This window comes from Polypterus senegalus, chromosome 8 (assembly GCF_016835505.1).
Source record: "Polypterus senegalus isolate Bchr_013 chromosome 8, ASM1683550v1, whole genome shotgun sequence".
NCBI classification, from domain to species: domain Eukaryota; kingdom Metazoa; phylum Chordata; class Cladistia; order Polypteriformes; family Polypteridae; genus Polypterus; species Polypterus senegalus.
In genome coordinates, this window is record NC_053161.1 from 180,271,371 (window position 1) to 180,288,914 (window position 17,544).

At 37.1% G+C, this 17,544-nt stretch overlaps 2 protein-coding genes across 9 annotated transcripts in view; one reads left to right on the plus strand and one right to left on the minus strand.

The window, feature by feature from the left end:
- LOC120533554 (ribonuclease inhibitor-like) overlaps positions 1-8,239 on the minus strand; it is a 48,749-nt gene extending 40,510 nt beyond the window's left edge. For 6 of the 8 annotated variants that reach the window (XR_005634533.1, XM_039760493.1, XM_039760491.1 and 3 more), the window contains exon 1: positions 1,532-1,646. The gene's annotated coding sequence lies outside the window, so the exon portion shown is untranslated. Of the gene's footprint in view, positions 1-1,524; positions 1,647-8,136 lie in introns of those variants that run through there. The other 2 variants (XM_039760495.1, XM_039760494.1) reach the window with 2 other exon arrangements.
- The window catches only part of LOC120534738 (zinc finger protein 83-like), a 50,357-nt gene continuing 40,325 nt past the window's right edge, over positions 7,513-17,544 (plus strand). Inside the window, exon 1 of the mRNA XM_039762322.1 lies at positions 7,513-7,665. The gene's annotated coding sequence lies outside the window, so the exon portion shown is untranslated. The remainder of the gene's footprint in view (positions 7,666-17,544) is intronic.

A 17,544-nucleotide genomic window follows, 5' to 3' on the forward strand; every position in this document is an offset into this window, starting at 1 on the left:
ATTTGTTCTGTTCTGTGTATTGTATCGATGCCCTTCATTTTGACACCCATTGTACGCCCAGCCTACCTGGAAAGGGGTCTCTCTTTGAACTGCCTTTCCCAAGGTTTCTTCCATTTTTTCCCTACAAGGTTTTTTTTTTGTTTTTTTTCCTTGTCTTCTTAGAGAGTCAAGGCTGGGGGGCTGTCAAGAGGCAGGGCCTGTTAAAGCCCATTGCAGCACTTCTAGTGTGATTTTATACAAAAATAAATTGTATTGTATTGTAAAGAAGAGGGACGCCTCAGACCTGGACAAAATGGTGAGGAAGGCAGGCTCTATTGTAGGCACGGATCTGGACAGTTTCACATCCGTGGCAGAGCGGCAGGCGCTGAGCAGGCTCCTGTCAATCATGGAGAATCCACTGCATCCACTAAACAGTGTCATCTCCAGACAGAGGAGCAGCTTCAGCAACAGACTGCTGTCACCGTCCTGCTCCACTGACGGTCTAAGGAGATCGTTCCTCCCCCACACTATGTGAGTCTTCACTTCCACCCACTTGGGGGGGTAAACGTTAACATTATACAAAGTTATTGCCCGTTATACCTGCATTTTTACCACTCTTTAATTTAATATTGTTTTATCAGTATTCTGCTTGAGTATGTGAATTTCCCTTTGGGATTAACAAAGTATCTAAATCCACAACCACACCAAGACAAGTTAGATTTGCCAGGCCACTAAACCAGAGCATCTTCAGAGAAGTGAAGAAAATAAGAATAAAAGAGCAGACATGGAAACTACATAGAGACTTAAAAAACATACTGAGATTCAAATTCATTCTGACAGAACTGTAAGGCAGTAACACAAACCGCAAATCTCTATAAACTTCTCCAATACTCACGAACAGACATTACTGGACTGGCTTTAGCACTGAAACATGGGAGTTTGTCATATTTCATACAGGTTATATGGGAAAAAGACACATATTTAAGTGTCTATTCAAGCAATGCATGTAAATGTCGGCATTGGGTTAAGCAGGTTTGAGGCCGTGTGTGTAAATACAGATACTGTTGTTCTCAGCTCGTATTCTTTTTAAGACTCTTCTCCATGGTTATGGACTCCAGATCGGTTTTCACTTTTACTAATCTGACTCTTCGCTATTCTTTTCATGGCCGGCCGCTCACCACCTCCGCGACTGTCTTTGAACTGGACACCGCGGAGAGATAAAAAAAGAAGCAAAAGGCAGAAATCAAAGCGCCGTACGTGTGGAATGGCCGTCTCCCCGATGTCTGCAATTCGAGAAGGAATCGACAAAAGAAACACATGGAGAGGACTGGAAAGGCGCCAGCGGTCTGACTGGGTGGAATGATTTAAAATTTGTGAGTCAGCCACGTTATGTGAACCGCAGATACAATTGAACAGAAACAGCACGTGGGTGGCCACAGGAGGATTCACTCAAGCAAAGTTTGGCGGTGGGCTAACGAACACGAACGCGACGCGCGGCGATTCCACACATCCACAAAATGCGTTCCCAAAATACAGGTCACTTACTGCCTACCTGTTGGCGATGGGATTGTTTCTTAACTTGTTCACTCAGCAACACTCTTGCGTCCGTAGTGTTTCACAAAGCGCTACAGTAGCTGTCGCGTTGTATGACGTCATCATGTGGACGACACTGGATCATCGGGCAGACACTGCCATAGACATAGAATTACTAGAAGCCGCATGACCAGCTGCATCGTACGTCAACGTCGCCGCCATATTGCGAGTGGCATTGTTGTGTAGTGAAATAGTGTATAAAGATGCCTCCCGCATGTGCTGCTTGGGATTGTACAAACTGCTGTACGCTCCAAACCAGATCCCGGGGATTACATTTCATAAGTAAGGCTGAACATTTGTTTTGGTTATATTTGGCCATTAGAAAATCCCGTTTTATAATTTTAAGACTCAAGGTCACCTTACAGTAAAATTAAACAACATTAGTAAAATTAAAACAAGAGAATGATAAATCAAAAAGCAATAATTAGCAAACAAACAAAGATAACTGGCAGTAACAAAATTTATAATTGGTATGCCAGTTTGAAAATATAAGTTTTGAGGGCAGTTTTAAAATGTTTTATGGAATCGAGCTGACGTATATGAGAGAGAAGAGAATTCCCGAGTTGAGGAGCACAATGAGAGACGCTCGAGCTCCCATAGCACAGACTCTAACATGTGGTACAGAAAGTAGAGCTGCAGATGAGGATCAGAGTGAGCGAGAGGAGTGCAAGTCTGGAGGAGATCAGTGAGGTTGTGGAGTGCTTGAAATGTTCAGAGCGGTGTTTAGTATTGTATTTAACAGGGAGCCAGTGAAGTTGACAGAGAGTCAGTGTAATATGCTCAGTGGATTTAGAACAGCAGGTTATTATCATGGCAGTAGAATTTTGAAGAAGTTGTAAACAATGGATACGTTTTTGTGCGATGCCAGATAGAATAGCATTACAGTAATCTATACGTGAGGTGATTCAGGCATTAACTTATACTTCAGTACTGTGTTGCGTAATAACAGGACAAAGTCTAGAAATGTTTCGGAGATGGAAGAAGGCAGTCTGAGAAATGTTACTTATATGGGAGGAATTATTTAATAATAATTATAATAATAATTATTATTTCATAATTCCCATTATTAGTGTATAAAATAAGTGTATATAACTAATTGCATTTAAACGATTTGCCAAAATCTGTTGTATGTAAATGATACTATTTTAAACGTTATTGTTTTTTCATCACAAAATCCGGTTTCCACGTCTACCTGAATTAGTTTAAATGACACTTTTGCCACTCGCAATAAGGCTGATGCGCTGACGTATTGTGTCGAGTGGGAAACACAGTGAATGCGGCATCTATCTATATATGTCTATGGGCACTGTCACTACCCAATCTGCGGTACCTACCCGATTTGCGCGCGCATGTGCACGCATGCGCAGAACTTTACAAATACGACCCTACCCAGTCTGCGTTTTTTTACGTACGTCACGAGTCCCCATCCGATTTGTCTCAGGCACGCGCTCTCTGCTTAATTAAAATTCATTTCACAACGCTGCCCAATGTGTTCTGCGCATGTCTAATGTTTTACGACACATGTCACTCGTCAGGTTTAACTTGTAATTGTGAGTCGTTTTTGTGTTGTCGTTTATCTCCATCTGTAAGTGGATTTGTTACTGGAAAAGATGGCAACTTTTGAATTGTATAACGTCATAGAAGATGTGTCGCCTGAAAAATGTAACTCCAGTCGAATGAAGAGGGAGCAAAATGAAATTTGACGTGTGTCTGTGAACTTTATAATGGCCATCTACAGCTTTTTGTAAGTACATCATTTTTAGTTTAACCACTTATTAATCTTGTGGCTTAATCATAAAAATCACAGCATTTTCCGTGTTTGGGTTAATGGATTAATAGATGTATGTCATTTATTTCGTAACACCCTATTAGCATTTGGTGGCGTGTTTCTTTTAACATTTGTCCACATTTTTAATCTTAAAGAGCGAATGGCATGCTAATAATTAATCAAAACAATGTAATCGAGGTGTCGCATTAGGAATAGAATTAGGAGAGTACGACTGACACTCAACCGGTGTAAAGTGTGCCCTCCAAAGCTATAGTTTTTTTTTATTATGTTGATATCAGATTACATCAATGCAATAGTTTTTCCATAATAAAGTTAACAAAATACAATGATGAAGGCTATATTACATACAAGAGAAGCAACAACTAAGTTATTACAAGAAAGCAGGATGCAGATAATAGCATTACAAATTGTTAATGGATTTCTTTAACCTTATTTAGTAGAAATAAATTCCATGGTTGAAAACAGGCAATTTTAAAATTTATATCCAAAGCCATCAGAGACGTGTGGTGTGCGTCTGATGTGGCACAGTGACAGGCTGGGCACCTGCTGTTGTCATGTGTTATAAGCTTATAGAAGTACACATACATACATTAACTGAATATAATGGAGGAGGCTTGCTCCTTACAAATAACTTTTCTTATTGCTGCAGTTAGAAAAACAATGCGACTTTATTGTATTTTTTTTCTTAGACCCTACAGGATGCCCGGTGGTAACCAGCCTTCCATGTGGCTGAACAGATGCCAGTGTACCCGAATACTGAGACACAATTGGATGTTCTTTTCTTCTGCTTTTAAGATTTCCAGTTCGAGATGATGTGCAGTTCATATTAGATTTGCTATTTCTACAGGTAAGACTACTTCCAGTTTCAGAAGTAATTTGTGCACAATTCCTGCAAAGCCACCCATATTTATTATTTGATCTGTAATATTTTGCTGCCTTGAATACTGTACTGTATGTCTGCTCACTCTGTACAGTAACTAACACGGCTTTTTAATTTTGGACAGGAAGCCTCAGAGTGTGAATCCTCACAAACACGGAGACTGAGAAGCATCAGTCCCAGCAGTCACTAAACAGGGATATTGTTCTGTTTCACAAAATAACATTTATTTTCTTAAGTTACTGTGCTTTTGTTGTTGGAAATTTAAAAGATCTGAGAATTAATTTTAACTTAAAACAAAACTATGGCAGGAGAGAAAAACAAAGATATTTTCATATAAGTACCGACACCTGAGCTCATCACATTACAAGTTTAGATATACAGAGATTGTAACACAATGTCTACTGTATGTATAATGTAAAAGGAAAAAAATGATGCACATATAATGACAGTTAAGTTGGGTTTCTTTCAAAATCCAACAATAAACCACAGCAATTAAAAAAATAGTATTAGTTAGACTTTACTCTAAGCAAACCTTTTTCTATTGTGATGGTTTACATTGGTAATAATTGATCTACAGGTGAACCAAGAAAGGAGGCAGAACAACAAGTAAGAGTACACTTGATTAATGTTTGAACTTGATGAGTGAACATCGTGTATCTACTGTGTTTATGTTTATAACAGTTAAAGTGAAGTGGAAGATTCTGTCTGTGTTATGGGGCAGCAGTTAAAGAAGAAGGATGGAGAGATGTGTGCCATGTTGAAGTAGAGGCTGCTCCTCCTGCCTGGCACTTCTAGAATCCTCCATCTAAACCTCTGATCTGCTATGGCTTTGCCAAGTGATCACGAGGTATTGGCCTTTTTGTTTTTTTGTTTTTTTCTTCTGAAAACTGTCTCGGCCTCATTACACTGGCTGTCTGTCTCCTTGATTTCAAGGTTCTATTAAATAATTAGAAGGCTTTGAGTATTTTAGACCCTGTCTGTGTTTTGTAGTGTCTGCTCCCAACAATTCTTTTCTCAAACGTTGCTTTGCTTTTTATTCCAAGATCAAACATAAAAGCCGGCAGCTTTCTGTACTCTGGAATGCTTTGCCAATAGAGAAGTGCCAGGCTACAAATGTCAAGCATTTCGAAAAACTTCAACAAGCCCACTTTTCTAATTTGGCATTTTCTTAATTCCTTGCTATTGGTTGTAATAGATTAGAAATGGTACTGTGTACACTTTGTAAGCTCTGCACTAGGCACTAACCTCTGTTGTTTTTCTCTGTTGTTTTTTCCAGTTTATTGCAATGGTGCCCCCCTGCGTCTCCACCGTCTATTAAATCAACTCCAAATGCCTGTGATAGAAGAAAAGTTCACAAGATGTCCTGAAATGGAATTGTGATTGGAGTGAGACGGCCACAATTATGTATGCTGGGAGGTCCAGAGGGGGTCTGCGTGTGCTTTGGCTTGAGACCGCCAGAGGTTTATTATCTCGAGTATCCTTGAAGGCTGCAAGTTTGTCTTTGTCCCAAGCCATTTGACTGGGCAGTGATTTATTACAAAGGACAAGGGCCCCTCCATTTGCTTCTTATTTACTTTTATAATGCCTTCAATTTTTTTTGTAATTGTATATTTTTGTAGAGCAATCTGAGCTACACTTGTAAGCAAAGGTGATATAGAAATATTATTAGTGAACATATGTTAAGGGACAGATCAGGAAAAACGTCAGTTTAAATAGAACACTTTTTTATGGAATATTGCTGTATAATAACTCTTTGACTCTGAGTAGCATCTTGTTCATAAAGCCAAAATAGCAATTTTCCTTTTTTGACTAATTTAATGATTCACTTTTACTGTGTTCAATACCTTGGCAAACATTTTTTTAAATACTAAGGTAAAAATCTGTAAATATATATTTGTGTTCTCCTTCCCTAATAATTTTTAACACCTCTCCTTGTTGGCCATTTTCATTGTAGTTGTGTTCTAGTTAAATGCATTTACCATTTATACATCTCTATGATTACTGAATTTTCTGCTCATATATATATATATATATATATATATATATATATATATATATATATATATATATATATATATACATATAAATATGGGTGTGTGTATAATTAGTTTTTGAGAAACATTGTTCACAGATCTTTCACTTTTGTTATTTTTAAACATACCATTTATTTCTTCAATAAAAAAAATATATGAATAAGTGTATTGTATTTCCTTTTTTTAAAGTTATAAAAATAAACTGGCTCAGTATCAATATGGGTGAATAAAACCTTTGACATGAGACGAGTCTGCACACAAACAGCGGTGTGTTATGTTGATTAAACTTGTAAGAAAGAATATCACTGCACTCTGTCCACATGGTGTTCATCATAAACTGAACTATTTCATGCTGTTTAAATTCTGCTCAGTTAGTGGAGAATAATTTATTTTACAGCTGTTAAATTCAGTTCAGTTTTATTATATTAATAGGTAAGTTGGTTTCTCAGCGGGCTTTATAGAGACACCTTGAAATAACATTAAAAACACATCACTGAGAACAAACATATTACAAATATGAACTATAGTAGCAAGCACTTACTGTAATAAAAAAAAAAAAAAATGATTCAGGTTATACCAGCTCACTTCCTTAATTTAAGTCTGTGGACGTAAAGTTAAACTTCTTTGTAAGATTAATAGCCATTAGAATAAATGAGGATTTGAACCAGTGGCTTCATGCTCTTCATTTCTTCAGCATCTGACCTGATTGCACAACTGAGAACGAATTAAAGAATGTTCAGAAGTAGACAGTCACAGTTAATACTAATGGGGACAGTCAGCACAATGCCGTGCAACACTGTGTTAATTATTTTTTTTTTTTTGAAAAAGGACCATATATTTCTATAAAACTGGTTGGGTACATTAGGTTTTGTAAACCTGATGCCTTAAGACAAATGGCAATTTTACTAATAATTGATGTCTAAAGTTATTTTCAAACAAACAGAATTTGTTCATTTTGTTCGTTTATTTTGCAGGGTGAATATTTTCATTATGGTCAACTAATGTTGAACTAAAATGAATAAACCGTAATGTCAAGTTGTACTGCATGCAAAGTTCCGATCGGACCGTGCCGTAACGTAGATTTTTTGTTTTTAATGTTTTTTTCATTAAGCGCATGCGGTATGTATCACTACCTGATTCCCGTTGCCGGCCCGATCTGAGCGCGCGTGCGTATTGAAAGACTACGTCATCACACAATTTTACGCATGTTTAATGCAAGCGTGAACACTTTACGGCATTAGGCTTCCAATATGCCTGCGCGCGCAAATCGGGTAGCGACAGTCACGCTGCCACTGTCTCGCTTTGTGAAACACTATGGACGCAAGACTGTTGTTGAGTGAGAGAGAAGTGTGAACGACTTCAAAAACAATCCCATCGCTAAGATACAGACGGTAAGTGCTCTGGATTTCGGGGATGCACTTTATGGATGTGTGAGTTTTCATTCGCTCCATTAGAATCGCCGCGCGCGATTTGAATGAGTGGCGAGCGGCGCGTTCGTTAGCCCCCGCCGAACTTTGCTTGAGTGAATCCCCCTGTGGCCATCCGCGTGCTGTTTTTGTTCATTCACTTCACGTGGCTAAGTCCATCCATCCATCCATTGTCTAACCCGCTGAATCCGAATACAGGGTCACGGGGGTCTGCTGGAGCCAATCCCAGCCAACACAGGGCACAAGGCAGGAACCAATCCTGGGCAGGGTGCCAACCCACCGCAGGACACACACAAACACACCCACACACCAAGCACACACTAGGGCCAATTTAGAATCGCCAATCCACCTAACCTGCATGTCTTTGGATTGTGGGAGTCCCAAATTTTAATTCGTACCACCAAGTCACGCCCCTGGCGCCTGTTCGTTCCTTACCGTGTGTTCCTTTTGTCGATTCCTTCTCGAATCGCAGGCATCGGGGAGACGGTCATTCCACACGTACGGCGCTTTGATTTCTGCCTTTGTTTCAGTTTTGTCCTCCCGCGGTGTTCAGTAGTGATGGGCGGAGTGAAGCCTCACGGAGCATCTAAACGTTTGAAGCAATTGTGTCGAATATCGTATCGAAGCTTCGAAGCATTTGATACTCGCCTCTCTAGTGACACCTCCTGGCCATTTTCATTAATGTTACACAAACTCATGATTCACTTCAATAACGCCTGTTAAAACTTATTGCTTTTACTTTTTCGCTGCTAAAGACTGACAATGAAGAGATGGGTTCGCCAGCAGCTTCTCGTCTATGATGTCTAAAAAAAATATATAACTAACGCCGACTGGCAGAATGCACTATACGATAGCAAGAGTTAAACAAAATAAGACGCCTCACTCATGAAATCCTCTTGAAAAGCTCTTTTAATGAATATTTACTTTTGCACTGTATCATTATAATCGCTCCTGTTATTAGTATTATAATTAACCCTCATCTTTTCTTGAGATCACATTTAATAGTCTTCAATGTTTTCTTTGTTCTGACTTAATTAAAACGGAGTAGATGGAAAATAAAGGTTTATCCGAGTACTTTGCCATGATATAGGTTAAACACATTTGAGAAAAAAAAGGTGAAATCCTTAAATCACAGATGTTATTATTCGTTCAAGTATTGAAATATTTAATTTATTAATACTTTATTTTTGTGGAATATAAAAGTAACGAAAATGCTACGAAGAAAACACACTGTCAGTGGCTTAACTAACTAAGGTGGTTGCTTTTCAAATTCTGAGCATAGTGCTAGCCCGAGTTCGATCCGAATTAAAGAGTCATCAAAATTAATAATAATAAAAAAATGACCAGGAGTGAAATCTTCATAACCAATTTGAACTAAATAATTTTGAGAGATACTGTGGAAGGATCGCATAAAAGATCTGTTTGGGAATCATCCCCACTTAGAATCGCCATCAAAATGTGATGTCTAATTGCATAAGGCAGCTCATGTATTTACATTAATTCATCTTCTATTCATTGCCATTTGACGTCCCTGAACCCCTCCATTGAATAAGGTGATAACAAACCCACTGAGGTAGATCAGGTTGAATTTGATCTGCTCCACCAAACATTAAAAGGTTGTCAATCCGGAGCACATCAGAGAGGCTGAGAGACACGGCGCAGATCGCGGATCCTAACCCACGCAATCCTTATTATGGAGCATCAACACTACCGCTGCACCACTACTGTTTTCAGCAGAGTGGACGTATATAATGCAGTTTTTTATGTATGTATGTATGTATGTAATGAAGAGGAAAAAAAATATATATAGACGTATACTATATGACATACGTTCAGTGTTGCATGAAAACGTTGCACGAGACAAAGAATGGATATTTATGAGAGTATTATAGTCAGAGAGGTGTTATCAACCATATTACTAAAGCTCTTCTTTGCAGCATTATTCGTTCTACAAGTCGGCATTTGTATAATGTATAATTTATAATGTTATTTTTTGTCACAAAGTATTATTGGGCACAATCATTTAAGATGTATTGATCATCCACAAACATTCATTTCACCTGGGAATTCTGTCGAGTTTTAAGATTCTGCTGATACCATATATACTTCAAACTGGAGCTCGATGAATAATGATTCAAAGCACTAAGCAGACATGCGCACTGGAATCATCAAGCTTGGTTAGAAGCACTGAGCAGACAAGCGTACTGAGATTGCATCATGGCAGGGCTTGGAAGCCTCGAGCAGACATGTACACTGGTTACTGAATCTTTCCGAAGCCTCAACATGCTCAAAGGCATCGACCTCTATACTTTTGAGAGTCTATCTGACACACAACTCTCTAGTTATATTTTGTAATTCGTATTGACACTACACACTTCAGTTGATATAGTTAAGTGATGGCCTGAAGCTACAATTCAGGTAGTTGCTGAGAGTTCATTATTGTTCTTGTGGATTGCTGTGATTTCCTTTGTCTGATACATAGTGTCAAAGATATATTGTCATATATCAACTTATATATAAAAAGATTGGGTAAATTGTGCAACCTTTTTATGGAACGCTTAGTTTTGTTCAAAACTGTACGTCATATACTATACATCTATAAATATAATTTTTTCTTCTTCATTAGCAGAATACAACAATAATACTCTTGTGTCAATTAAACCAATTTAACGTGCATATGTCAAACAACATTTTTCTGCATCCACCGCAGTAAGAACAGTAGTAGTAGTTAAGTTGTGCGGAGCTCGTTAATTATCCCGATTAGGTGTCTCAATGGTATTGCAACTGTCTCTCAGTAAAAACACCAAGGGTTCGTGTCGTTGATCCTCTTCTTTTTAAAGGTATTTTTTTTTCAATTCCTCCATTTAACAAAAATTTCGTACTTGGACAGATAGTGAGTGAATCGACCTATTGAGGGAAGGTTAGGCCGCCGTATTGAGCAGGAGGCACACGTACCTTATTATGTTGTGCATGTAAAGAGTTTCACTGTAAAACGTAATAAGCTTCATATTTGTGTGTTTGGAGACCCTGGTGTCATACTGAATTTGTATTGTAGAAAAATAAACTACAGTCCAGCATGCCTAAATGTGTCTTTTCATTTCTAATTGCTATACGGCACTTCCAATTTGGTACAATTCGCTATAAACAGTTTTAGCCAATCGGCGTGTTCTAAACATGCAGAATGAATGTGAACTTTTATTGTAGCGGCGCAGCATATTCATGTCAGTCAGTCATTGTCCTGTTAGACTATTTACTGTTAAGTGCTGCTTGAGCTACCGCTTATAGTACAACAGGTGGCCTACCTAGTTCTTAAATCGATATTGAAATGCACAAACAAGCCTCCTAAATTATTTATTAAAATGCCTACATTCACAGTGTCCGTTTTAGGAAGTCGTAGCTTTTACTTGTTCCCGTTATTAGGAATTGTAATTTCTCAATGTCACATATTATTTGTTACTACTCGCGAGTCCCGCATCATTGAGATTCTGTTTTATATTTTGTATAAGCAAACTTTTTAAAAGGAGCATTAATTGAACCTACTATAGCAGACTTGTCATCTTCTTAAAATGACTTTATTGATTTGATATTTACAATTAGGTCAAAATCAAGTAAGATATGAGTTTGCATGGACTATGCTGTTTCTTTGTTTTCGTAATATCGCTTCAGTAGAGTGTGTCAGGTTAACAATGCATTCTGTCCTAAATGACACCGCACATGCTTTTTTATATTTCCTGAAGGCCAATGTGTCTCAATTTGCTCATTAATATATTTTGACAGTGTATTTTAGTGAGAATGATTATAAACGTATTACCCATGTTCATTTCCCATGTAGATATGTAACGTTTGGTGAGAATAAATAAAAAAGTAACAACACATATAATAGTTATGTTGCATTGTTTATGATTAACTAAATTCGTTTATCTGAAATGTTCTACTTATACAGTCGATTTTTTCCACTTGTGAAGGTGTACATCGTCGATTTTTTCCATTGCATTTGCCCCCAGTGTAACGTGGGCCAGTGCAACTGAGGGGTGGCAGACGAGCTCACGTAATTGGTGACAAGGCACCTGCCAGTTTACTGTTGTTATTGCACATGTATGTAGAGGAAATGTGTGTCTTATGTGTATGAAAGGAAATACGGTAAAGCCTTGAATGAAACTCTGTGTTGATGCTTTGGTTAACAAGACAGGTAAGGAACAGGGAACATTAAATGTGACAGTGACTGCGGAGGACTGTGGAACTGAAGATGGTTTAAGAATACAGATAAAACAAAAGCTTAGTCTTTCAATAATTCTATTTACGTCAATCATTTACTCTCTTTTTGCTGCAGTTCGGAAGATTACTTATTTACCCCCCCAGCACAGCCTTTGATAAGATGCATTCACAAGGAAAGGATGTTGCTGACAAAGTCAGGTGCTTTTTTGAAAGTTTGGCTCCAGATTTGCTTATCCAGCTGCTCCTTCTTGTCAATGCTTGAGTGATCTTAATGTTCACCTTTGGATGAATTCGCAAAGTTTCTTTACAGTCTCATGAACGCAGAAATCCAGAGGCTTTCCTTAAATTGCCGAAGACATTGTTGATGGCGCTGAAAGACAATTGTGATTAGTTATGCAGCACATGCTTTTACTCATATTGCTTTTTGGAAATCAATAATACAAATCAGCTACAGATCTGTGAATCACTGAATTGTAAAAACGTTTAATGAGGAGTGTCTTGTGCATATACTGGTGTAATGACCACGTCGGCTATAGTGAAGTGTTTCTTAGCCTCTCTGATATAATCAACATGGGGTGGAATAGATTCTGGATTGTTATAATACAGTTATAATTGTGATTTCAAATTGTGAAACATTACAACACTTGTTCTTTTCATGTCCTGTTTTGGCCAAATTTTGGTTAGACATACACAGCTGGTTATCACTCAAGGTTATTGATATCCCACAGTTTGATTTGTCTCATATTATGTTCTACATGGATAACTTATATACATCTGTCTCTGATATGATTAACATTGTCATTCTCTTAGGTAGATACCATATACACTGTAGTAAGTGGAGAAACAGCAGACCATCTTTTACATGGTTCATTAAAGATTTAAAACAATACTTCCTATTAGATAAGAAACTGAAATCCAGCAAATCTGTAAGAAGGATTTATGACATGTCTCATTTTATACTGTTTAATTTATGTCTCCTGTGTCTTTTGGCCTGTGCTCCCTATTTGTTATCTTCCATATACTGTGAAATTTATCTAGCTCCCCTGTACTGTAAATGTTGTTTATACTTTTTTTAAAATGTTGAATTCATATCCTCTATGAGAGTTTTGCATATTATTGTGTTTCATTTTATGATAATAATAATAATTAAAAAAAAAACTTGACATTACGCTATATTCATTTTAGTTCCATATTAGTTCACCATTTTGAAATTATTCATCCTGCAAAATAAATGAAGCAGCTTTCTTGGTGTAATATTGATGTCCAAGGTTTAATTACCATAAGGGGAAACATAGGTGTGCACACCTGATGAGCCCCAATTAGGGCGAAACACATGTTGCATACTCTTTGTATTATTTGGCAAGTACCGCGTGTTTATACGTATGTAGTGTTTTTATTTTTCCACTCGCATAATAAATTATATAAAGTCCCCTTTCTGTTTTGATCTATTGTTGCAGTTTCCTTCTATGGACAGATTGTGTTTATTTAAAAAATATCTTTAGATTTCAATTATTAATAAAATTGCCATTTGATTAAGGCATCAGGTTTACAAAACCTAATGTTGCCAACCAGTTTTGTAGAAATAAATGGTCCTTTTTCAACAAAAAAGAATTAACACAGTGTTGCATGGCATTGTGCTGACTGTCCCTGTCCTTGGTGTTAACTGTGACAGTCCACTTGTTAAACTTCTTTAATTCATTCTCAGTTGTGCAGTCAGGTCAGATACTGAAGTACTCAGTATAAAGCCACCAGTTCAAATCCTCATTTATTCCAATGTTAAACTTTTATTAAAGTTAAACTACTTTGCAAGATTAATTTTACATCCACAGACTTAAGTGAGTGAGCTGTTATCACTTCAATTTTTTTTTTTTACAGTAAGTGCTTGTTGCTGCAGTTCATATTTGTAATAAGTTTGTTCTTAGTGATGTGTTTTTAATGTTGTTTCAAGGTGTTGCTGTAAAAAAAAAAACCCTGAGAAACCAAACTTACCTATTAAGACAATAAAACTGAGCAGAATTTAAACAGCATGACATAGTTCAGTTTATGATGAACACCATGTGGACAGAGGGCAGTGACATTTTTTCTTAAGTTTATTCAACACAACACACCATGGTTTGTGTGCAGATTCATCTCATGTGAATAGTTTTATTCACCCATACTGATACAGAGCCAGTTCATTTTTATAATGTTAAAATAATAAATACAATACACTTTTTCAGATCATTTTTATTAAATAAATGGTATGTTTAAAAATAACAAAAGTGAAACAGCATGAAACAGCATAGTCCATGCAAACTCATATCTTACTTGATTTTGACCTAATCGTAAATATCAAATCAATAAAGTCATTTTAAGAAGATGACAAGTCTGCTATAGTCGGTTCAATTAATGCTCCTTTTAAAAAGTTTGCTTATACAAAATATAAAACAGAATGAGGAATGTTTGTCAAAAAAAAAGAAAAAAATCACATACACTCACACACACAATGAAAATTGCCAACAATATGAGTAAAAGCATGTGCTGCATAACTAATCACAATTGTCTTTCAGTGCCATCAACAATGTCTTCGGCATTTTAAGGAAAGCCTCTGGATTTCTGCGTTCATGAGACTGTAAAGAAACTTTGCAAATTCATCCAAAGGTGAACATTAAGATCACTCAAGCATTGACAAGAAGGAGCAGCTGGATAAGCACATCTGGTGCCAAACTTTCAAAAAAGCACCTGACTTTGTGAGCAACATCCTTTCCTTGTGAATGCATCTTATCAAAGGCTGTGCTGGGGGGGTAAATAAGTAATCTTCCGAACTGCAGCAAAAAGAGAGTAAATGATTGACGTAAATAGAATTATTGAAAGACTAAGCTTTTGTCTTATCTGTATTCTTAAACCATCTTCAGTTCCACAGTCCCCCGCAGTCACTGTCACATTTAATGTTCCCTGTTCCTTACCTGTCTTGTTAACCAAAGCATCAACACAGAGTTTCATTCAAGGCTTTACCGTATTTCCTTTCATACACATAAGACACACATTTCCTCTACATACATGTGCAATAATAAGAGTAAACTGGCAGGTGCCTTGTCACCAATTACGTGAGCTCGTCTGCCACCCCTCAGTTGCACTGGCACACGTTACACTGGGGGCAAATGCAATGGAAAAAATCGACAATGTACACCTTCACAATTGGAAAAAATCGACTGTATAAGTAGAACATTTCAGATAAACGAATTTAGTTAATCATAAACAATGCAACATAACTATTATATGTGTTACTTTTTTATTTATTCTCTCCAAACGTTACATATCTACATGGGAAATGAACATGGGTAATACGTTTATAATCATTCTCACTAAAATACACTGTCAAAATATATTAATGAGCAAATTGAGACACATTGGCCTTCAGGAAATATAAAAAAGCATGTGCGCTGTCATTTAGGACAGAATGCATTGTTAACCTGACACACTCTACTGAAGCGATATTACGAAAACAAAGAAACAGCATAGTCCATGCAAACTCATATCTTACTTGATTTTGACCTAATTGTAAATATCAAATCAATAAAGTCATTTTAAGAAGATGACAAGTCTGCTATAGTCGGTTCAATTAATGCTCCTTTTAAAAAGTTTGCTTATACAAAATATAAAACAGAATTAGCATTAAAAACTATTAGGGAAATGGAACACAAACATATTATTTATAGATGTTTATACCTTGGTATTAAAAAGAAAATGTTTGCCAAGGTTTTGAACACAGTAAAAGTGAAGCATTGAATTTGTCAAAAAAGGAAAAATGCTACTTTAGCTTTATGAACAAGATATTACTCAGAGTCAAGAGTTATTATCCAGCAATTTTCCATAAAAAATGTGTTCTATTTAAACTGACATTTTTCCTGATCTGTCCCTTAACATTTGTTTACTAATAATATTTTTATATCACCTTTGCTTACAAGTGTAGCTCAAATTGCTCTACAAAAATATACAGTTGCAAAGAAAATTGAAGACCTCATAAAAGTAAATAAGAAGCAAATGGAGGGGTCCTTTGTAATAAATACACTGCTTGGTCAGATGGCCGGGAGCAAAGACAAACTTGCAGCTTTCAAAGATGCTGGAGATAATAAACCTGTGGGGTCCCAAGCCAAAGCCCACAAAGCCCCCTCTGCACATCCCAGCATACATAATTGTGGCCATCTCAGTCCAATCACAATTCCATTTCAGGACGTCTTGTGAACTTTGTTTCTCTCCAGCATCACAGGCAATTTGAGTTGATGTAATAAACAGTTGAGATGCAGGGGGGCACCATTACAATAAATTGGAAAAATACAACAGAGATAAACAGGAGAGAGATTAGTTAGCTTACAAACTGTACACAGTACCATTTCTAATGTATTACAACCAATGCAAGTAATTAAGAAAAGCCAAGTTAGAAATTTTGAAATAATCAACATTTGTAGCCTGGCACTTCTATTGTCAATGCATTCAAGATTTTGTTGGATGAGTACAGAAAGCTGCCTGTTTTTATGGTCGATCTTGGAATAAAAAGCAAAGCAACTTTTGAGAAATGTTGGGAGCAGACACTCCAAAATACAGGCAGGGTCTAAAATGCTCAAAGCCTTCTAATTATTTGATAGAATCTTGAAATCAATTATTGTGAGTCAGGCAGTCAGTGTAATGAGACTGAGACAGTTTTCAGAAGGAAAAAAAACAAAATAGGCCAATACCTCGTGATCACTTGGCAAAGGCACAGCAGATCAAAGCAGAGGTTGAGATGGAGGATTCTAGAAGTGCAGGCAGGATGACGAGCCCACTACTTCAACATGGCACACATCTCTCCTTCCTTCTTCTTTAACTGCTGCCCCATAACACAGCCAGACTCTTCTACTTCACTCTAACTGTTAAAAACATAAACACAGTAGATATTCACTCATGGAGTTCAAACATTAATAAAGTGTACCCTTACTTTTTGTTCTGCCTCCTTTCTTGGTACACCTGCAGATCAATTATTACCAAAGTAAACCATCACAATAGATAAAGTTCTGATTAGAGTAAAGTCCAAAGCTGTCAGCGGCTCCTCTTCAAAACTGGTCCCACCCTCATGCAGCTAACACTGCAGCATTTCTCAACAAGCTGCTGAAGTACGCTTACAAAATAACGCAAACTCTGCATTAGTTGAAAATATACTTCTGCAGCTAGATTCCATGCTCAGAACCATCAACCCCTTCGTTAAATCATTCATGCATGAAATCGATTTGCATCTATCCCATAGGCAACTCCTGTAAACAGATTTCCACACTCAATATGAATTCCGATCCTATGGTTTAACCACTTTTATTCTGTTATAGAGTCATTGGCTGGCACAAATATTTACAACATGTTCCCAATAAAAGAACCGCCAACCGAATCAGGCTTACTCAATGCCAGTTTTACGTGTTCAGATTATCAATAAGGGATACATTTAGTATTTTGCACTCCAGCAGCAAACTATTCCAACAGTACGTCGTAGATGCATATGTTAAAGATGAGGGCGCGCAACTCAATTATCTCAGATTAAATTAACAAGATCTGTGCGTGGAACAATACAAAGGACTATCAGACACGCTGCAAGAAAACAGTGAAAATAACGTACATGTAGGC